The sequence below is a fragment of the Notamacropus eugenii genome, chromosome 5 (genome assembly GCF_028372415.1).
Source record: "Notamacropus eugenii isolate mMacEug1 chromosome 5, mMacEug1.pri_v2, whole genome shotgun sequence".
NCBI lineage: Eukaryota > Metazoa > Chordata > Mammalia > Diprotodontia > Macropodidae > Notamacropus > Notamacropus eugenii.
The window spans coordinates 225,281,059-225,304,473 of NC_092876.1; the positions used below are offsets into that span (position 1 = coordinate 225,281,059).

Genomic DNA, 23,415 nt, shown 5'->3' on the forward strand with positions numbered 1-23,415 from the left:
ATCTCATACTAAGTGAGGTGTTCCTTAGCCAAAAGTAATTAAGGCCTGGAAATTGAGTTTTTTCTACTATCTCTAAATTCTCCCTGAATTTCCTCTGGGAGTTCTGTTAGCCAACACAATCAAAGATTCAGATGTTTTAAATAAAAGACCTTGGGAGACTGTCCAAATGAACTGATAAGAACAATTTATAGTTACCTCCTCAATTATATTAAAAAGTACTTGGTGATAGTTTGTTCTCATATAATTCAAGCAACTTCTAGAAATTATTTTCCCTATAGCCTAAAGTTAAACATCAACAGAATCCATGTCTAAATTATTTTTTTAATTCCAAATTGATAGATACTGCAATAATAGAAGTTTTATTATTCAACTTAATATGACAGCACAGGTATTAGGCAGTTACTTTTTGCAAGACACTTTGCTATCCTTGTTCTCAAACCATCCTTGCTCTCAAAGAGCTTATATTCTCCTGGAATGCTTCTATATGTTAGAAAAAAAAGTAATCTGCATCTTTGGCAAGTTTGGAGGCTGTCCTAAATGAAAGAAATTTCCTCTGAGATATCTGCATTCAACTTTACCAGGAATGCCTTATGCTGTGTATCCTTACAGAGTATAATGGCCAAAGGAAAAAAGTTGACCCTTATACCTCAGGGATTGAAGAGAGTTGGGGTAGCAAGGTGTAGCACTCACTGTGTTATACTACACAGGCTTGTTTCCTTGAAACAAGTTTAGAGAGCTTTGAACCAAGTTCCTTGTCTTTAAAAAAAAAAATCCATTGACAAAGATGGCATTAGAGGGTACATGGAGGACATTGTTATAAGCTGCTTTCTAAAGATGTTAAATAAGAATAACCATCCAGAAGTCCCAGAAGAAATTCTGTGAGTAGATCAACTCTCCTATGGGAGGTGTCCAAAGGCTTTCAGAAATGATCTGACCAAAGATATTTATAGCTGTCTAAAGAGAAAAATTAAGGGACTTCCAGATGTAGAAAAAACTTAATTGGCTGGCAGCCTTTAGCTAAGAAAGACCTTACTTATCCAGAGGAGTTTTCAGCCCCACCTCTATAGGAATGTGTCTCATCCTCCAGATTTATTTATATCCAAAAAGAAGGTAGAGATTATCCCACTAAGGCGAAGACCTGTAATTGGTAGGATTTGAATTCTAGAATATCTGGGCAGGATTTAGGCCAGCTAATATCTGACTGAGACTTTTTTTGTTGTACTTTTCCAGACCTGATATAAAGAACTCCCAATGAGGAAACTCCCAACTAGTTCAAATCTGCAATTAGTTTGCAGTTTACAGTTTTAGAAAATTGTCTGGGAGCTGAGGTATTTAGTCTTTTGCCAAGGGTCACACATTGAGAAACATATTGATCCTCAAAGGTAGTTTCACAATGATGCTCAATCACAGTAGGGTCTGTAAATGGAAATTAGTTACTATTAATTAATTAGTTACTTATCACATTAGTGCTAATGTGATATCCACAGTGCCTACAGTGGCTATGAATATGTCAGCACAGTTCTGAATCCCAAAATATAACAGACTCTCCACATGCAAGACAGAACCAAACCATTTATTCAAACACCAGAAAGTCAAATCCTAACACCAGAAAACCAAATCCATCATAACAACAAAGAAATCTAGGTTTTGTCCATTGTTCTCAAAGAGGACCATGACATCAATACGATGACATGACTTGCAGTTGAATTTTATTTGAGTTAGGGAGGGCTGTGCAAGGTCAGCAACCTCACTTTCTTCTCCTGAGCCATCTGGGTCCAGTGGCCTGATATTCATTAGGACAACTGGAGATGCCCCAGGTTGTAATGTGACACCATGGCCCTTTCAGGCTAAGGTCTTATCGCATTCTCACTTTGAGTGAGATACACCCATTCAATGAATAGGTGTCTTTAAGTAGTTACTCAAGGGATGGCCCCTTTAATAAAAAAAAAAATCAAACTGGGAGGGGAAGACCCTCAGGGTTTCTGGGTAAAAAAGAAACAATTACAATTTAGTAATGACAAATTTCTCCTCTATAAAATGGGAGAGATGTGCTTGATGACTCTGGAGACCCTTCTAGCTATAAATTGATAATGGCATATGAATTATTTCTGGGTTGGGAGAAGCTTTCATTTATCCAAGGACAGGTTAGGAAAGAATGGTCCTGCTCCTGAACAAAGATGTCTGCATCTTGTGGAGAGAAGACCCAAACTTTAGGAGATAGAATAGAAGAAATCTTCAGATGAGATCTAACTCTTTACTCAGGTTTTTTATGCATAACTCTCTGGAAATTACATAATTTTGTTACACTATTATATGCCCCTTTCAAAGAAATCTTTACACAATAACAATTCAGGGGGTACTACCATCCCCAAGCCTTTCCTCTTTTAGGCTTCTCACAAACCAGCTCCCTTAAACAAATCACAAACTGGCTCCCTTAAACAAAATCGCAAACAAGCTCTCTCATTCACTCTAGTTGCTTACTGCCTGCTCGCTCTTTCTCAGCTCTGACTGCTCTGTCTCACTTCCTGCTCCACTCTCCACCTATTCAGCAAACTTCTCCCACTACAGGTTCCATGTGACCCTGACTTCTATGTGACCCAGGTTGGTCACATGGGCCTATTAATGGATGGGAAAGATCTTTCCATTTAAATTACCATTACATCCAGTCTTTCGTATTCATTACATAGGTCAGTGGGGCAACTGGTATCAACAGAACTTTAACAGGGATTAACAGAAAATAAGCATATAAAACAATATCTCAGGGTGGGGCTTGAGCACAAGCATCCAATCACCCTCCTCTCAAACAAATGAGGCCTAAAATCCCTTGGAGTAAGTGTGTCTTCCTGCTACTTTCTGCTAAAATTGGATGTAGAGCTGTTACTGCCCCAAGAGTCCCCATTTGAGGGGTCAGTTCCTCAGTCAGCATCCGGAGCTTGTTTGGCAGCAGGAGTGACATAGCATATTGGACAGGGAGTGACATCTGGTTTAAGCAATCAGGAATCTACAGGTGGAGGCTATTAAGTCTGCAGAGAACAAATCTGACAAACAAGGTGAACAGACAAAAAGCCAAAAAAAAACCAAGGAGATAATAACCAGAAGCAGGGTAGATATAGGGTCAGCCATGCTTTTGGAGTCCATGAACCCACTATCATAGCCTCATTCACTGTTGTTTACTATTTTCTAATTTGACATTTTGGGATCTTCATTCTGGCTGAAAATATGCTTTCTTTAATCTGAGCTAGTGTCTAGCCAATTTCCCATTCTCCCTGCAGGTATGACGAACTTGAGTACAATATTTTAGGAGGATCTGTAGGGGCAGTTCTTATTTCCCTGCTCAGTCTAATGTCAAGCCCACTTTCTTGGTATATTTTGATGGAATGCCATCTATGCTTCCAAAATCTAACCCTGCTCTCAATAGAGCAGTAAAAAAATTCTTTTCTTGTCTATCTATTCTGACTTTGAATCCACTGGCTATTTACTCTTCTTTCTGGAGGAAATTTATCTTTATCACTGATTCTCACCATCCAAGATACCAACAATTCTCCCATCCTTTGGGTGAACTGACTCAAAATACCTGTGACCTACTGAGTAAAATCCTCAATTACCTTCCCAAACACTCTGTGGCCCCCCCTGATTCTCCTGCTTTCTTCTTAGTATTGGACAAACTTTAGCCTCCTCATTTAACTTTGTTTCATTCTCCTCCCATGCATCCTCCTGGCAGCTGTTTGGGCCCCAATTAAACCCAACCTGTGCAAAGGCTACATGTACCTTCCTCTTGTTGCCCTTTTGTTTATTTTCCTGAGCTAAACAAACAGCTTTTTCTTCTACCACCTGAAACCCTCTAGCTTGCTCCTCCAAAGGAATCTTCCTACGCTGTAGCTTAGAAAGCTTCTCACACAACCCAGCTAATTCATTTTCTATCTGAATTTTCTCTTTCAGTAGCCTGTCTCTGTTCCTACCCATAAGGTGATAGCTTGTCAGTAAGGCCCATCCTCTCGTACACACCCGTACCAGTTCTTTCCCCTGTTGGTTCTGTTAGTGTTCCTTGCAAACATCTTTCCAAATCTCTAGGTTCTTCCTTCAGTATCCTTGGTTCCCAGTTTTCACAGAGCCCTGTGCTTTTAGCCCATTCTCTTGCTGGGGAGGAATAAGGTAAATCCTTCCATGCTGGGATATCTATTTCTCTCTTTAAAGCCTTTCTGCCTCCAAATAGAGATTTGATATTTCATGATCCCATCCTCATTGCCAAATGCAGTGCCAATGCAATATTCATAGTGCTTACAGTGGCTATGAATATGCCAGCACAGTGCTGAATTGTAAAATATAACACTCTCCACATGGAAGATGGAACCAAAACATTTATTCAAACACCATTAAGTCAAATCCCAACACCAGAAAACCAAATCCATCATGGCAACAAAGAAATCTATACACAATAACAATGCAGGGGGCACTACTATCCCCAAGCCTTCCCTCTGTTAGACTTCCTACAAACCGGCTCCCTTAAACAAATTGCAAACAGGCTCTGATAAACAGAAGCACAAATAAGCTCTGCCACTTATGCTAGTTGTTTGCTGCCTGCTCTCTTTCTCATCCCTGACTGTTCTGACTCACTTCCTGCTTCACCCCTTCCTGCTCCACTTATCCTCCACTTATCCACAGGCTCCATGTAACTCCAGACTTCCATGTGACCCAGGCAGTTCACATGGGCCTATTAATGGATGGGAAAGATCTTAACATTTACATTACCATTACAGTTACCCATGTGAAAATGTTGGTATATTTTATAGCTGAGGTATTATATGAGCAGATGCATTGATTCTTCATGTGTTTTATCTTTCTTCATCTATAAAATAAAAGAGTTAGACTAGATGATGTCTAAGTTCCTTACAGTTGTAACATGTTATCATGGTCTGGTCATGTCACATATCTACTCAGAAGTCATCAGTGACTGTCCTTTTGCCTAGACTTCAGACTCTTTTCCTAGCCTTGAAGGCCCTTCATACCTTGCCTTTCAGGTCTTCTGTTATTCCTTTCTATCAGTGATATGCTGATAAATATTTAACAACTCACTATGCAATGGGGAGAGGGGAAATATGCCTATGGCACACTTTTAAGTTTAATTTTCATTATTAACATTTTCTCCATAACTTTCTTAAGCCTAAACAATCAACAAAATAATGAACCAAGCCCTGATTTGTAGCATTTTCACAATATGAATGCAACTACTGTCATGCATGTCTTTTGATATTTAAAAAGAAGTTATCTCTTTTTTTTAAAGACTGGATCTCCCTATCTCACTCAGGCCGGAAATGCAAGAGCTCCCATTGTTTAGCACTGAACTTTTCCCTGCTCTGTTTCCTACCTGGGCTTCTCATTAGGCAACCTAAGAACCACATATAATGGAGGGGGCCTCACCAAAATTAAGCCATAGTTAGTACAGATAACTGACAGGCTTAGCCCACTGCAGGTCAGAACTCCTGAGTTTATGACATCATCAACCCTTGGGATTCTTGAAAATGTGGACCCTCATCACTTCATGATTTGATTACTGTGATAGTCTGCTGGTAGATCTACCTGCCTCCAACATCTCCCCACTTCAATCCATTCTCTATTCAGCCACTAATGTGATTTTCCTAAAATACTGGTCCAATCATTTCATTCCCCCCAATAGGAAATGGTGGTTCCCTGTTGCCTCCAAGAGCAAATACAAAATGCTCTGTCTGGCATTCAAGGCCCTTCTTATTTTGGCTCTTTCTTACCTTCCATCTTATTACACCTCACACCCCTACACATTCTCTTAGATCCAATTATTCAGGCCTCCTGGCTATTCCACAAACAGAATACTGCATCTCTCCAGCCCAGACATTTTCTCTAGCTGTCCATCCCTGAACTGACTTCCCTGGCTTCCTTTAAGTCCCAAATTAAAATTCCACCTTCCAGAAGAAACCTTCCCTGACTCCTCTTAATTCCAGTGCTTTCTCTCTTTTAACGATTTCCTATTTACCCTCTATGTAGTTTGCTTTATATTTTTGTTTGTCTGTTATCTCCCTATCACGGTAAGGTCCTTGAGGACAGGGACTGTCTTTTGCCTCTTAGCACTGTGTCTGGCACTTAGTAAGGTGATAAATAAATTTTTATTGATTGATTTTATTAATTAATTTTTATTATTATTTTAATAATAAATTTAATAATTAATAATAATTTAATAAATTGTATTGATTTATTAATTTTAAATAAATTTTATCGATTGTCTCGACCGAGACAATGATCCTTAAGTGCCTTCTAGCTATAAATCTTGTGACTATGACTTTCTGTGCCTTGCTCAGCTGCACTCCACACATGCCATGTTCTCTCCCATATTAGTGAATTTACTTACACAGATCCCTAGGCATGGAACATTCTCTCTTCCCCAATTTGTTTGTTGAATTGCTACCAGTCATTTAAAGTCTCACTCAATACTACCTCCTCTACAAAGCCTTCCCTGCTCCTCCTGGAGAGTAATGGCTGTTTCCATTATCTAGCCCTTTGTTTAGTAACTCTCTTATACAGCAATCATAGGATTATGTAATCTAAGTCTGCCTTAGCCTCCTGCTAGATTATAGACGCCATGAGAATAGGGTCCTATTTTATCTGCCATATTTAAACTTCCAGTATTTCCTATAGCCCATCACAATGCTCTATATATAGGAGATGCTTGGGAAAAAACGTGGCTTTTGTATATTTTTTAAAATAGATCACTCACTTCTGTACTGCTGAATAGAGAAATTAGTTAATACTTTGTGACCCAAATCTTGACAATATTTTCCTTCCTTATACAAAGCTTAATGTTAGATATTTATGAAAGTTTGGGGAGAATAACCATAATCCTATTTGAAGGGAAAACATTAATCAAATTTTTTTCTTTCAAAGACCTTCATTGGTTTATTGTTCCTGATTTGTGGAAATGTTTTATTTCTCTTGAGTTGCGCAAAACAATGGACCCTAGGGAATAAAAGGGCCTAGATGGAATGTGTTGAGCCATGGTGTTTCAATATTCCTCTTCATTCATCATATTATACATTTTTTGGTATGTTATTTTACCAGGTCCCTTCTTTAAGTGGAATGTTCAAGAAAAGATACTATGACATTTCTTTATTCCAAGTTAAATTTGTGGCCCAAAGCTCTTGTATAATTAGCACTGTAGAATTTGTAACTCTTTATCCAAATTAAATATAAGAATGCATGGGTGAGATATCCTCGAACCCTTTCAGAAGTATCCTACATCTTGTGTGATATTTGCACAAAATCAAAAAGCTCAAGTATCATCCTCTTCAAAGACTTTTTTTTTAAACTTTCCTACATTCCAGAGTGTAGGTGAAGTTTGGGGAAACATGTACCTGCATGCACACAGCTGTAGAATTTATTACTGTGGGCATGAGGGTAGAGTTTGAGGCACATTGAAATTCATAGCCTTGCCCTAGGATTCCAGTCTTTTACGTACTAATTAGCTATAGAAGTAAAAAGAAAATTTAACAAATCGACTTTTAGGAATTGCTTCAAATTTTTGAAAATGACTTCAGTGACTAGATGATAACCCTATAGGGCTGTACCAAATTCATAATAATGTTCTCTTTTTGAAAACGGAAGGGTCCTTATAGGTCCCTAGGGTCTATTTTAACACAATTGTGTTAAAAAGTACCCTCGGGATTTAAAAGTCAACCAACTGCCCTGCAAAAACTGAGCACCTTGCTCTCTCCTAAGATTAAAAAAAATAACAAAAGCTTACTTACTCATCTAAATTAAATTCTCTTGGATGCTGTCATTTTAAGAGAAAGACAGCTTGGTGGTATGGTATGTAGAGTGCTAGGCATGGAGTCACAATCTTCCTGAGTTTGAATTCCTCCTCAGACTCTTGCTATGTGTGTGACCCTGGGCAAGTCGCTTAACCTTGTTTGTCTCAGTTTCCTCATCTGTCAAATGAGTTGGAGAAGGAAATGGCAAACCACTCCAGTATCTCTGCTAAGAAAACCCCAAATGGGGTCAGGAAGAGTCAGACAGGACCAAAATGAACAACAAATTGTTTTAAAAATTCTTTCTTCCGTGTAGGGTTTTTTACTGATTTTCATTTGGTTGTTGTTGTTGTTTGGTAGGCTAAACATAATTATCTCCAAATTAAACAGTTTGCCAGGTATCAAAGTAAAAATGCTCACTCTTGGGAACCAGTTTGAGCTGGCTCCAGCACAACTCTGAGATGAGTCTTGAAGGATGAAAAAGTTTCTGAAGACATATATTCAAGACATTAAGAGATAGCCTATTCCAACAGGATGAGGAGATGGCATGTCAAGTTTGAACCACAACCAGTAGCCCAGTTTTGAGAAAAAATATTTTTGTCCAATTTTTGATGGAATTCATGAAGGAAGAGGTAATATTAAATAAGTCTGAAAGGTAGATTAGAGATAGATTTCAGAGGGTCTTAAACATCATGTTTAATTTGTATTTTATCCTAATGATGAAATGGATCCACTGTAGTTTTTATATTATTTTGTTTTGCTTATAACATTAAAAATATATGCATTTATTTTTTATTTTAAAAATTGCATTGATATCTTTTATTATTACCTATATCCAAAATATCCCTCCTCCCACTCCTTCCTAGAGAGCCATCATTTCAAACAAAAAAAGAAGAGAAAAAATCCCATATTGGCCAAACTAACCACATCAAACCAGTCTGTCATTGTAAGTAGTATTCTATACCCGCAGACCCCCTACCTCTGCTAATTAATAATGTAAATACTCATGTCTCTTTTTGGGGGGGGATCCATTTGGTCATTACAGTTTCACAAAATTCCGTTTCAATTGCTTTGGTGTTTTCTCTACATTCAAGTTGTGGTTGTTACACATATTATTTTCAACTTCGCATTGATTCACTTAAGTTGTCCTGTATTCTTCATATTTACCATTTATTATAGTGCAGTAACAGGGAAAGATTATTATGACATCTGTGAGGATAGGTTAAAAAGGAGAAATACAAACAGGGAGACCTATATGTATATGAATATATGATACTAGTAAGCTATATGGGTCTTTGATTCTCATTTTGGATTTTTCATTCTGTTCCATTGATCTATATTTTCCATGTCAGATTCTTCAGTCATAAAATAATAGAACTTCAGAGCTGAAAGAGATCTGAGAGTTCATCTGGTCCAACCTTCTCATTTTACAGAGGGGGAAATAGTTCAGAGAAGTCAATTGTACATAGCCATGACTAAAATTAAAATTTCCTAACTCGGCCTTTTCCACTAAACCTGGATTCTGCCAAAGACAGGAAATTCAGGTTCCTGATCATTTCTAGAAGCATCTGAACATTAATAAAAAGCTGGAGTGACTAAGAATGATATACTGTAAACTGCCTACATCATCAAAGTAATGATGAATGCCACACAACTCTATCAGATCGAACATGTGTAGGGATTTCCCAATAACTTTTTATGATGAATTTCCGTGAGCTAAAAGCAAACAGGGGGAAAAGATGAAACATTCCCAAGGTACTCTGTAAAATGGCTTCAGATATTATGGCATAGTTACTATGTATGGCTCAATTAACCTAGCATTCAGTCATCAAGAGCGAGTACTTTGTCTTTAAATTCAGGCTTTGGGTCAGCTGTGGGTTGCCGTTACTGACAGGTTTTCAAAAGGCACAAATCATAGAGCATCCTCAAACTCACTTTGTGAAAAGAATTGCCCTTTACACATGGGCTCTTTTAGCCCACATGAATAGTGAATATCACCAGTGGTGTAATCTTCAAACTTGACAGACAGCAGAAATACAATGGTAGGTAAGCAATAAGGGATGTTCTTGTTAAATCAGCCAGTTCCATATTAGTAACTAGGTGTCCAAAGAAGGTGATTTAGTTCCAGTCTAGTCTGGCAGTTCTCAGATGATCTCACAAGATAATATATAAAGGCACTTCATTCCTAGGAGATCTGATAATTTTGGCTTCGTTATATACTAAATAATAGTTCAGCTCTGCTACAATACTAGCTGTTGTTCATCCTTCAGTACTTAATACACACGTGATGTGATGAGTCATCTTGAAAGGATAAAAGTTTATCTCTGCTGAAATGATGGGTCTAGGAGAATACAGCTTTCACATACCCACATGTAGAATGAATGAATGAACAAGTGAAAGAAGCATTTTTTAAATGCTTATTACGTGCAAAGCAATGTGCTAAGCATTTCAGATGCAAATACCATATATTGGGCAGCTAAGTGGCACAGTGGACAGAGTACCAGGCCCGGAGTCAGGACTGTTCATCTTCCTAAGTTTCAGTCTGACCTCAGACACTTACTAACTCTGTGACCCTGGGCAAGTCACTTAACCCTGTTTGTCTCAGTTTCTTCACCTGTCAAATGAGCTGAAGAAGGAAATGGCAACCCACTCCAGGATCTTTGCCACAGAAACCCCCCAAAAGGGCTCACCAAATGTTAGATGCAACTGAAAATGACCAAAGGACAACAAGCTATTATGGTAGATAAGGGTGCAGGGCCTCAGATAAGGAAAACCTAAATTCAAATCTAACCTCAGACATTTACTAACTGTATGACCTTTGGCAAGTCACTTAATCTCTGTTCAGTTTCCTTATCTATAAAACAGACACATTAATAGCATCTACCTCCCAGGGTTGTTGTGAGGATAAAATGAGATAATTGTAAAGTGCTTAGCACAGTACCTGACACACAGTAGGTGCTATATAAATGTTAACTATTATTTTTATTAAATAGAAAAGTAAAATAATAACTGTTTTTGAGGAGCTGTCATTCTAATGAAAGGAGACAACATCTATGAAAGTCAAATGGAAAAGTTCCATGGTCCTTAGGGTATAGTGCCAAAGCAAACGGTGATGCCATTTCTCCAGGAAAGATCTTATCAGTTTCAATGTTAAACAGTTTGACAGTGCCAAGGACTTTGGTGGCAAGAACTCTCTTTTCTGGAACATCAGTAGTTGTAGTTGTAGCTGTAGCACCTACAATAACAACTACTCAATTGCATTTCCACTGGGGTTGCTTTCTAGGATGATATCTGAGGTCACTGGGAAGCACTGCTGTTCCCAAGACTCTTGGGTTTAGAGTCCTAGGCTGTCCCCTAAGAATGGCAGAAGACATGCAGCAGAGGCATACCTTATGTTAATTTAGGGACCATTCTTCTTGGAAGAGGTAATGTGGTATAGTGGATAAACTAATTTCACAACCAAGAAGAACTGGGTCCAAGTTCTGCCATTGACACATAATGACTGTGTGTTCCAAAGTCACTAAGGCTCTTAGTGTTCTCTAAACTCTTTTGATTGTGAATCCATCAGAAAAAAAAAAAAATCCATCAGAAAATAAAAAAAGCAAATGAGCACTCCCCCAATATATGTTTATTTACTTATTCATAAATTATCTGCAAGCGCTAATAATTATGCATACTTATCAAACACAAAAATATAAATTAACAAAAGAGAAGAAAAAGCTAGAATAATATCCAATCCTAAATTCAATAGGAAGTTATTGAAGTTTACAGAATGGGGTAGAGACATCATCAGACCTCTGCTTTAGGAAAATCACTTAGCAGTTTTCTAAAGGATGTATTGGATTAAGGTAAAACCAGTTAAAAAGGTATTTCAATTGTCTAGGCAAGAGGTGCTGAGGGCCTGAAATAGGGTGGAAATTCTGTAAGTAGAGAAAAGGGTTGCTGTTTGTCCTTCATTACTGAAGAGGACCACAGCATCAGGGAGATGATGTTCAAGTGAACTGGATTTAAGTGAGGCAGGGCTGTGCAAAGTCACCAGCCTCACTTTCTCTTCAGAGCCATATGGGTCCAGTGGTCAGATATGGATCAGGACAATGGAGATGGTCCAGGATGCAGTGGGAGACCTTAGCCTTTTCAAGCTAAAGTCTTTAACAGGTCTTAGTTTGACTAAGGCAGTGCCCATTCAGTGAGACTTAATAAAAAATGAGGCAAAGAATGACCTCTTAAAAAAAATATGTGAGAGGTGAAGACCCTGAGAGTTTCTGGCCAAAACAGAAACAATTGTTATTTGCATTCATTCTGAGGCAATCAGGACCCAAATGGTGACCAGGTAGGGCTTGGTCTTGGAACAGAAAGATTTGGGGTTAAAGATGGTCTTTAAGAGAAAAAAGCAAAACAACAACAAAAAAAAACTTTCAGAGATTAATATTTACATTCCCTTTGGGCAGAGCACCACAGGTAAGGGTGTGATACCCTATGTGAAGAGAGGAGAGAGAGAGAGAGAGAGAGAGAGAGAGAGAGAGAGAGAGAGAGAGAGAGAGAGAGAGAGAGAGAGAGAGAGAGGAAGAAAGAAAGAAAAAAGAAAGGAAGAAAGGAAGGAAGGAAGGAAAGAATGAGGGAAGGAAGGAAGGAGGAGGGAAGGAAGAGAAGTCATGTGTGGCCTCACTGGAAGTTCTTTACTTACAGAGTTTACTTCTGCCTTTGTTCTTGAGGAGGCTTATACTTCAGAGATGTTGTGGAGATATGAAGGACAGCAGTTGGTAATTGCTAAGATTCAAGAATGACTCTGAGGTCATGAACCTAGATAATTAATTAGAAGTGTGGTGGTGCCCTCAACAGAGATAAGGAAGTTTGGAAGAGGGATAATTTGCAGTGAAGATCCCAGCCCATCCATGCCTGCTCATCCTGAGAGACTCTTTTCTCACTGGAAATGAAAAGTGGGGAGGGACCCCTAACTCACTGGTTACAAAGCTCTCCCTTCAAGAAGTGCCTGCCATAGCTACAAGATAAGTTGGGGACAATGGGGGAATTCTCCCAATGACATCTGCTCAGCTGCTGTTATGGATTCCTGGAGGAGAAGTTAGGTTTTAACTGCCCTGAGGGGCTGATACGAAGCTCAGAGGGGGAAAAGTTGGGATTTTTTTCTTTTTCCAGTCTCTCCAGGGTTCAATCTATCTTTCACTCAATTACCCCATCATCCTAAGGTCTGATCATAATATTACCCTGCTTAAAAAAAGTCAGTCATTTCAGTATTGTTTCTGGGATAACTTGCTTCTGCAAGTACCTTACCTGATGTTTAAATGTGACTCCGCCTACATTTTCAGCCATCATGTTATTCCCCTTCATTAAGTCTATGATTCAACCGAACTTGACCATTAGCTATTATTTGAACTTAATCTGTCCTTGCTTACCCTGCAGTACCAAGCACTATTCAGGAAACAAAAAACGCACGGTCAAAACTTCACCTTAGGGAGACTTAAGTTAATAAGGATCAATCTCTAGGAATATTGAACTGCTTCAAGTAACTAAGGGCAAACAGTGAAACTGACATGTAAGTTCCTTGACATAATTGAGTATAGAGGGCAGTAGACAGCTAGGTTACTTAGTGAATAGAGCACTGGGCTTGGAGTCAGGTAGACTCATATTCCTGAGTTCAAAACTGGCTTCAGACACTTACTTGCTGTGTGAGCCGGGTCAAGTCACTTAATCCTGTTTGCCCTGGTTCCTCATCTGCCTAGTGAGCTGGAGGAGGAAGTGACAAACTACTTTATCTTTGCCAAGAAAACACCAAACAATGTCACAAAGGGTCTGACATGACTAAAATGACTGAACAACAATAGAGGGAAATGAAATTAATTTGGAGTTAGAAGACATGTAAGTTCAAATCTCAGTTCTCTCACATACTACCTTTAGGAGATTGGGCAAGTCTTTTTGGGGTCTCAGTTTTCCAATAGGGGGTGGACCAGGTGAACTTACAGGTCCTTTTCAGCTCTGAATCAATGATTTTGCAAAAATAAAGGCTATATTCTGAATAAATAAAAGCTGAAATTTAAATAGTCCATTAGAGATTACAAAGTTATTTTTAAACTATATTGTCTCATTTAGTTCTCACAATAACAAATAATATTTTAAAACTAGCAATAGGTTTGGAGGAGACAACTTAGCATAGATTCTTTAGTTCCATGACCTGCCAATCCACTTCCTTTCATACAGATGCAAAGAATACTATTCTTTGATCAAATAAGAGATAATATTTTCAAAAGTAAGCTGTCCATCATATGTCATGGTCTTGTGTGGTTACCATTATCAAAAAATGTATCTCAAGACTTGTTTTCTTATTTTCTTTGAGAGATGTTTGTGGAACAACTCAAAACTAAATGACTCATATTGGAATTGAAATTTTAAGATCAACCGTACTGGCAACATATTCTAATGCTCCAAACAACTCAACTAATAATATATAAATTCCTCCAAAGTAGAAATAAAATGAAATCAAATTGGGATGGATGAACTTTTATTTATATCTGTAAGTGTCAAGGAGTGGAGAGATGTAGTTGTCTGGAATTAGAAAAAAAATCATGTATTCTCAAACATTTTTGGTATCTGAATTAAGCAATTTCAAAAGACTGAGACACTATGATTCATATCTAGCACCCCTTTTGTTTCCTACTTTTTAAAAAGTCTCATTATAATTAATAAGAAGGTGGTAGGAACAAATTTGATACACTGCAGAAATAAGCAAACATAAACAAGCCTAGTGTTTGATAAATCCACTGGTAAGAACTCACTGTTAGACAGAAACTGTTGGAATGGTCTATCAATAAATATTTATTAAGTGCACACTATGTGCCAAGCACTACATGCTGAGTGCTGGGGACACCAAGAAAGGCAAAAGGCAGGCCTTGCCCTTTAGGATCTCACAGTCTAGCTAAAACTAACTAAAAAGAGGGAGAGATGGAAGAGAATGATGGACAGAGGGGAAGAACCAGGAAGTAAATGATGAGATGGCTGAACTAGACCCTCTCCTTAAATAGAGGTTCTGGGACGAGTTCTCTACTGTCTATCTTTCACTCTCTCCAATCGCAGTTTGTGAAGTGGAGAAACTGTGGTTTATTAGAAATAACCCCGGACTGGAAATTAGACTAGTTTAATTCTAGTCTTAACCCTGTATTAATTGACTATGTGACCTTGGGAAAGTCACTTAACTACTTAAGGCCCAAGTTTTCTCATCTTTAAAATGGCTGTTGGACTAGATGATTTCCAGGGTTCCTTCTAGCTCCAACATTCTATGAGTCTTTGGGAATTGCCAGTCCACTTCACAGATGAGGAACCTGAGAGAAATAGAGGTTACACAGCTAGTAGGTATCTGAGGTTGGATTTGTACTCAGGTCTTCCTGACTTCAGGCCCAGCTCTCTAGCCACTGGGCTACCTAGCTGCTCTCCATCTCTCTACACTTCACCATTCGAGTTATCATCATCATCATCAATAACCAAACAGCCCCCACAACAAGAACCATATGCACATATCAAACTTAAATCTTCTTTAGTACTGGCTAATAGAGTTTTCAGTCTTCACTTTTCAATTGGGTAAAACTAGGTAGTTCTCTAGGGCTTATTCTGCCCATACCAATACAAGCCTACTTCAAAACTGTACCTAATTCTAGGGAAGGAAGGACAAAGAATTATTGGTGGAGAGGTTTGATTCTTATTACTCAATATTTTTTAGATACCAGAAGATAGATAGGAAGTTGAGATTTCTTCCTAGGTGAATTTTCTCCCTTACTTTTCCCCCTATGTTTTTATGAGAACATATATGTTTAGAGGAACTATCAGAATGGACACATATGCTAACTACTTAATATTCTGTTAAAGATTAATGAATGTATTAGATAACATATTATCAAATAATATACCTACATGTGTAATGAATTATTAAAATCACCTTTGCTCCTCAAAATATTTACCAGTCTTAGGAAGCAAAGATCCCTGGGACCTTGATAAATAGTACATTTGGCTTTGAGAGGACAATCAAAATGAAATTTCCTTGAGCATTGGTCCAGGGCAATGGAGAGCGTAACTAGAAAGAAATATGCCAGAAACAGGAGTAAGACTTTGAGCTCTTTCTCGTACCATCAGAACAGGTAATATATTACCAATTTTTTTAAAAAGTCATTATGTCATGTCTGATGATTGGTGACTATTTGAAAGGTTGGGGAAATTTTGTCCTTAATCTAGCAAGGGGAAGCTGTCAATTTCTCTTTATTTCTCCTTGCTGAGTTCAGTCAGATATTGCCACATGGCATTAAAAGTGAATCTTACACGATAACAACTTATAAATACTGTAATCTGTTAGTGCTCTGGAGCTATATATGGCAAATAATATTTCAACAACACTTCGCATGTTCCTTCAAACTCTTTCTGAAATGTTGCACATTCTGGCTTTTGAATGTTGGCAGAAGTGGAGGAATTCAGGATGTAAGCTGGTGGAAGGTAATGGTAGTGGTTTTGGAATACAGTTCCTCTGTACATGGATTCCATGTTTGTATTGACACTGGCTTTGGGATCCTGGTCAAAAACAATAAACATAAATGGATTTCATCATTACTTCACCTATTAAATTTCAGAGATGGTTCAGTTATGTGTAATAACTAGGTAAGAACTCTCACTGACAAGGGCTAAGACTCCTAATTTTCAGCTTTGAAATATATTTGCTGTATGACTTAGAAAGTTAAAGTTTCTGGCTCTATTTTTTAATCTATAAAATAGTAATCCATAGAAAATATTACTCAATTGGTCTCCTTCTAAGTTTTGAAATAAAGAACAATTACCATAGAGGGCTGTATGGGACAAAAGTTATTTTTCCTTCTTTTAGACATAAGATCATGAATCCAACAGTTGTAAGAGACCTTAAGGAATGTCTAGTCCAAGTCTCTCATTTTATACAAGAGAAGATTGAGGCCAACAGAGATGAAGTTATCTGTTGAAGTTTATACAATTAGTTAGGGGAAGAGCCAAGACTGGAATCATTCCACTGTCTAGTGTCATGATCTATTTCTGTAGGAGTCAGAACACCTTTAAGAAAAAAAATGGAGGGTCATTCCCCATAAAACTGATGAAATCTCCAACCTCAGTTCACCACATTCAGGTGAAAGGTTTGGAATCCTATGACTAAATCTTGAATTGCTTTTAGCCTCAATGTAATTGGAAGGTTTAGTCATTTACTGATCTGAACTTCTACTGGAGCCAAAACATATATTGCTCAACTGGGCATCATTGTTACAGAATTTAATAGCAGAACAGCCAATCCCTAGAGCATGCCTTTAAGCTTGTTTTAGTCAAATCAAAACAATCTTTTTTTGCAATAGTAAAATTTTAACCAAGAGTTAGGATATTAAAACCAGAATCACAATCATTCAGATCCAACTTGCAAATCTTTTTATTCCATAAACTTGAAAGCTTTGGATTATACTCTGGTATACCATCTACATTGAGTTTTGTTTATTTATCTACATGAGCTAAATACATTAAACCTATATTTACCAGATCATTTTGGATTTAAAGTCTTTTGGGACAAAATAGTAGATGTTAAATTCTAGATAACTTCCTCTGCTTTAGACATGGTAAATTTACTTATTTTTTCATGGACTTGCTTCAGGCCTCTAGGCCTGGCACTTGCTAACATATTAAAACTAGTAAAGATTTTAGCAATCAATTAGTAAAATATTTTCATTTTATTAAAGAGGAAACCAAAGCCCAGAGAGACTAAACATCTTATCTAGTGGCAGTCATGAATAGCACCCAGATTAAGTATACTTAGTGCACTTTATACTAAATTTGAAAGTTTTGAACTATGGGAAGGAAAAGTCCTTAAAAAACAAATCCAATCTATCATTGTTATTTAATTATTATAATAATGGATGAGGATGCTAAATCTTATTGCAAATGTAAAGTGTTAAAGAAATGTATAAGGAGGCCGAGGATCTTCCCTATGAGGTGGAGTCAAGAATCGTTGAAATGCAGCTGGTGTCTGAGAGATGGAGTCTTGAGAACTCAGCTGAGGAAGTAATGAAAATTTTTTTAAAATTTTAAACTTGGGGTTCTGTTTTGTGTCATGGACTCCTTTGGTTTTTGGATGAATCCTATGGAGCCCTTCTCAGAATAATGCTTTCAAATTCAAAAAATATATAGAATTACAAAAGAAGTCAATTACATTGAAATATACCTATCAAATATTATAAGACAATTTCAGAAATCCTAGGTTAAGAACCCCTATAGACAGCATCCTTGGTTATCAGCATTGGAGTCTGTGTATGCATCCATTTATGAAGGAGTGGGAAACCTAAGGATGATTCTATTGCTTGACTTTCTCTGCTGCTTACTTTGCCCTTTTGTTCTGATTAAATACTCTGTCAATTAAATTAAATGCTCTGTTACCAAGATCAAACACCAAAATCAAACAGCAGTGTAATTTCAGCATTGAATGGGGTACTTGTTATACTGGTACAGCAGAACCCCTTCAAAACACCTGTATTGGGAGATAGGAATAAAGAGTATTTTGAGTGGGAAGAAACATTAGAAATCATCTGGTCAGCTCTAATAATTTTGCAGATGCAGAAACTAAGGCCCAAAGAAACTAAGTGAATAACATTACTTATAATAACAAACTCATTAATATAGAGTACTTTATTTAAAAATGTATATATATATATATATATATATATAAAATATATATCTCATTTGATCCTCCAAAGAGCCCTGTGTAGAAGGTAATTTGATATTACAATCTCCATTTTTCTTTCTTTCTTTTTTACAAAATGAAAGTACTGAGGATCATAGAAGTTAATTGACTTGTCCAAGTTTATATCTGTTGTTATCATTCAGTCATTTCAGTTGCATCTGACTTTTTGTGACCCCTTTTGGGTTTTTGTTTTTGTTTTTGTTTTTAATCAAAAATACTGCTTTGCCATTTCCTTCTCCAGCTCATTTTACAGATGTGGAAACTGAAGCAAAGTGGCTTGCCCAGGACCATGCAGCTAGTAAGTATCTGAGTTCACATACCTAGTTAGTAATGAATCTAGGACTTGATACCTCCAAATTGAGAGCTCTTTCCACTACGCCACATTTCTAATGCCTACTTTACAAGCTAATCATATTATATGGAAACCTTGGATTTATTTAATATCCTAATACTTTATATGTAAAGAGGAAAGAGAAGATTTATTAGGGACACCATAGCAATCATCAAATATTCAAAGGGTTATCACCTGGAAGACCAATATTTATTCAAATTAGTTCCACAGGAAAAAAATAGAAGTAGTAGATGAGAGTTTTAGGAATATGAATTTCACCTCACTAAAGACCTACATAACATTGCCATAAATTGTTACATTTAAAAACTATTTTATTGAGGCATTGTGTTTAACACAACAAATAATCCAAAAAACTGACCTATACTTTACCTTCCATTAAAAAGAAAGTTAAGTAATACCATCTAAGTCGGACCATCACTTTTTCACAACTCTCCTATTACTGTCAGGTGTATGATCACTCATGTTCACATCTTTGGTGTGATCTTCAACTCTTCACTCACATTCAAACAATAAATCCAATCTGCTGCTAATTCTTGTCGATTCTGACTTTACCACATCTCAGATATGTGTCCCCTTCTCTCCGCTCACACAAGTCACTACCCACATTTTGGTCCTCATCACTTTACTAGAAAATGGACTGTTACAATAGCCTTCTGGTTGACCTCCCTGCTCCAAGTCTCTCACCTCTCCACTCCATTCTTTACTTATCTGCCAAAGTGGTTTTCCTAAAGTTCAGGATTGATTATGTTACCACCATCCCACCTAACAAACAATGGCTCTCTATTACTTTTATGGTCAAATATAAAATACTTTTTGCATTTAAAACCCTTCACAATCTGGCACTCTCCTACCTTTCCCATCTTCATATACCATATTTCTTTCCTTATACTCTCCAATGACACTGCAAGAGGCTTTTTCCCCTTTCCCTCACTGCTACTGCCTTCCCTCTGAGGTTTCTTTTTCCATTTACACTGCATGTGTCTTGTATATCTATAGTTATTTGTCTATTGTCTCCCCCACTTAGAAGGTGAGCTTCTTAAGGTCAGGGACCAAGTATTTGCTTTTCTTTGTACCTCCAGCACTTTGCACAGTGCCTGGCACATATTAAATGCTTAACAAACAGGCTTTGACTGACTAATATATTCATTGCAAAGGACAGACCATGTAATGTTCCTCATTTATAGCTCTCCATTTCTTAATTCAGGTGAAACTTTTCATAACCATTAGTATTTTGCAATACCTCTGTTAGAGCATTATAAATACACTTCACTATAATGGCATTAAGCTCTTTCCATGTATCTCTGGTTCTTAACCCCCTACTCAAATGATGGTTCTATCTTTTGTACCCCATTCTTCCCTTCTCCCTGGGGAGGGTTCAGCTCTGTTTTTCTCAGTTGTGTTCATATGGCACTTAATGCCATATATTATCGTATTTCATGTCCAATTAATAATGCAAGATAGAATATGCTTGTATAAGAACAAACTTTCCAAAAATCAGCTCTATGAAACAGATTGCCCCGTGAGATAGTATGCACCCTAAGTACTAAATATTTTCAAGAAGGAGGCCAAAAAACTAGCTCTTAGGTATTTCATTGACCAGATTGACTAGAAGACTGAACTAAATAACTTCATATGTCCTTTCTACCTCTCAGCTTTCTTGAGTTTATAAAATGACTCTGTGGTAGTAGGGTCAGAATCAACCAAAGCAAACTCCAAATGATCATTTTCCTTCAGCTCAAAATATTCCTTAAACCTATAAAATAAAAAAAATTTACATGAAAAAATCCAGGACATTTACATGCTATAACAGACACTTTATTAGAAATACTAACTAAAACATATGGTGCCTTCCAGCAAGTCATAAAGAATATCTGATAAAAAAAAAACTTAAAGTAGTAATAGCCTGTGTATTCACTCTATCCATTTGTAAGGTCCTAAAGAGCTTTATGGATTTTTAAAATCTAATTAATCCTTGCAACACATACAATGCAAAGAGAAGGTATCATTATCTCTGTTTTACAGATGAAGAAGATGAAGCTCATGGAAATTAAATGCTTTGCCCAAGGACACACAGGTTAGTGGAGGAGGAGAATCTTGATCTTTTAAATTCCATTCCAGCGCTCAGAACACTTGCTGTATGTTATATAGTAGCAGCAATTATATTAGAACATTTTCTTACTGATTTTTAGGAATGTAATACAATTTGTGATATTTTAATAAAGCAAATTCATTGTAAAATGGTCTACTGAAAATAGATATTAATGAATTTAGCATGTTCAACATTGACCATCATCCATTGTTTATTGAACATCACATGGCATACAATGTGCTATCAAAAATGTTAACACAACAACCAGTTATCTTAGTGAGATTAGTTTCCAAAGGGGGAATATAAGAAAAAAGACAATACACCAATAATCTACATTCCCCATATTATAAAATGAGAAATGTGCAAACCCCTCCCTAGTATTTCCAACAGGATAATTCTATTAAAAATTAACCTGGGCATTCAGGAAACCCCAAGGAAAGTTTCTTCAATTGGTACAGTCATGGTTCTCAGAGCATACTACATCACAAACATATATTCATCATGGTCATTATCCCACCATACATCTTCAGAAGACAACTTGAAATTTCTATTTTGTTCTAAACACTAACACTACCTTTACCTTTGTAAACTCTCACAGATTATTAAATTATCTACTTTTTTTAAGTAAAAGTGAAAAAGTTCAGTTCAGGGAACTATATCTTGGATTGGCATGAGTAATAGAGGGATTTGGTAACTATTTTATGTATCATTAATCTTCAATATATCCAATTTTTAAATTGCTATAATATTTAGTATAGCAGTAGGTACCATATATGAACTTAAAAAATATTCATTGATGGAAATGATGATAATAAAACAGCCAACATATATATACTATATTTAATACATATATGTATATGAATTGTGTTTGTCCTTCTTTGCCAAAGAAGACCATGCTATCAGAGAAATGATGACATGACTTGCACTTGACTTTGTTTTCAGTGAGGAAGGGCTGTGCAGGTCACCAGCCTCACTTCTCCTCCAGAGCCATCTGAATCCAGTGACCAGATATTCATCAGGATGACTGGAGATGACCCAAAAAGCACTGGGAGACCTTGGGTCCTTTAGGCCAAGATCTTTGCAGGTACTGACTTAGGGTGAGGCAATGTCCATTCATTGAATAAGTAATAAAGAAAAACAATTTAGCAAAAACATTTAAAACACTCACCCCATATGTCAACCTGATATCATTTGGATGAGAGAAGGTAGGTAGATTTCATTTTCTGTTCTCTGGGACTCACAGTTTGACTTCCTTTTTTTCTTGGTGGGAAACATGTGGCTTAGAACCAAATTAAAATAGAATTAAGAATATCTAACAAAAATAAATAAAAATATAATAAAACATAGATAATATTACATTTTAAAACTGAGTCAATATGCAACCTACTGGAACTTATGTGTGATTTAGTGGTACCCATTTCTGTTTGAATTTGACATCAATGCTTTACATGATCTTTTTATTTATATTCATGTAGTCATGTATATTGTTCTTCCAAGTCTACCTCTTCCACTATTCGTCACTTCATACTCATCTTCCTATAGCTCCCCGAATCCCTAATATTTGTTCTTTCATACTACATAACAATATTCCTTTATATTCCCACCCTACTGTTTGGTGATTGGGTTTTCTTTATCCATTTCCCACTTGATGGGCCGTGTTGTGCTTAGTTCTTTGCTGCCACAAAAGCGCTTCTATAAATGCTTTGTCATATGTTGGACTTCTATTTTCTGTCTTGGGGTGAAGTAAGATGTATAAGGTACTAGAGACTGAAGGCTGACTAAAGTCCACTATTAGTGAATTAGAACAACTAGGCTTCTGTTTAAACTTTGAGGAATTTGTGAGTTCAAGAAAGACTGCTTTGATTAATACTGATTAAATCTGGTTCTGCTATGAAATGCAAACTATGTGAATTAAATATTTTTTATTATCCTTATCAATGACTTACAAAAAGAGTCCCACTTTGATGCCTCATTATGATTTGCAAGGTATTTTGGGTTCCTGAAGGCTGTGTCAACAGAACACAAGCTTTGACAGGTCCTACCAAGGTAGAAAGACTTGGCATTCAGGCCTGGTAGTAAAGAGACTCATCCTTAGATTGAGTAAAGAGTGATTATTTTCAATCACAACTCATGAAGACCTTATACTAAATCATAGAGATGTTGCAATCTTTGTTGGTGGAGAAAGTACCTAAACCAATGAAATTACAGATAGTATTCATAGATTAGAAATCACAAAAGTATTGAAGAAAAGTAGCTACTAAGGGCTTTAAAAGTCTAACAATTAATCCTTGCCAGTAGAGCTGCAAAGATGTCTTAATGTCTAGAACGTAACATCTGGCATATAGTAGTTGCTTAAAAAATGCTTTTTGATTGAGTTAGTGCATTTACTTGTTGACTTGCTGTCGATATTAAATAAATTTTAGTTTTCAAGCTGACATATTCTTTTCAATGAGTATTTAGCATC

At 36.9% G+C, this 23,415-nt stretch overlaps 1 long non-coding RNA gene across 1 annotated transcript; it reads left to right on the top strand.

Annotated features, from left to right (window-relative positions):
- The first annotated feature begins 18,751 nt into the window (after positions 1-18,751).
- On the top strand, positions 18,752-23,148 carry LOC140509102 (uncharacterized). Its single transcript, XR_011968569.1, has 3 exons — positions 18,752-18,808; positions 20,885-20,936; positions 21,894-23,148. It is a non-coding gene; the product is annotated as an uncharacterized lncRNA (long non-coding RNA).
- The last annotated feature ends 267 nt before the right edge of the window (positions 23,149-23,415 follow it).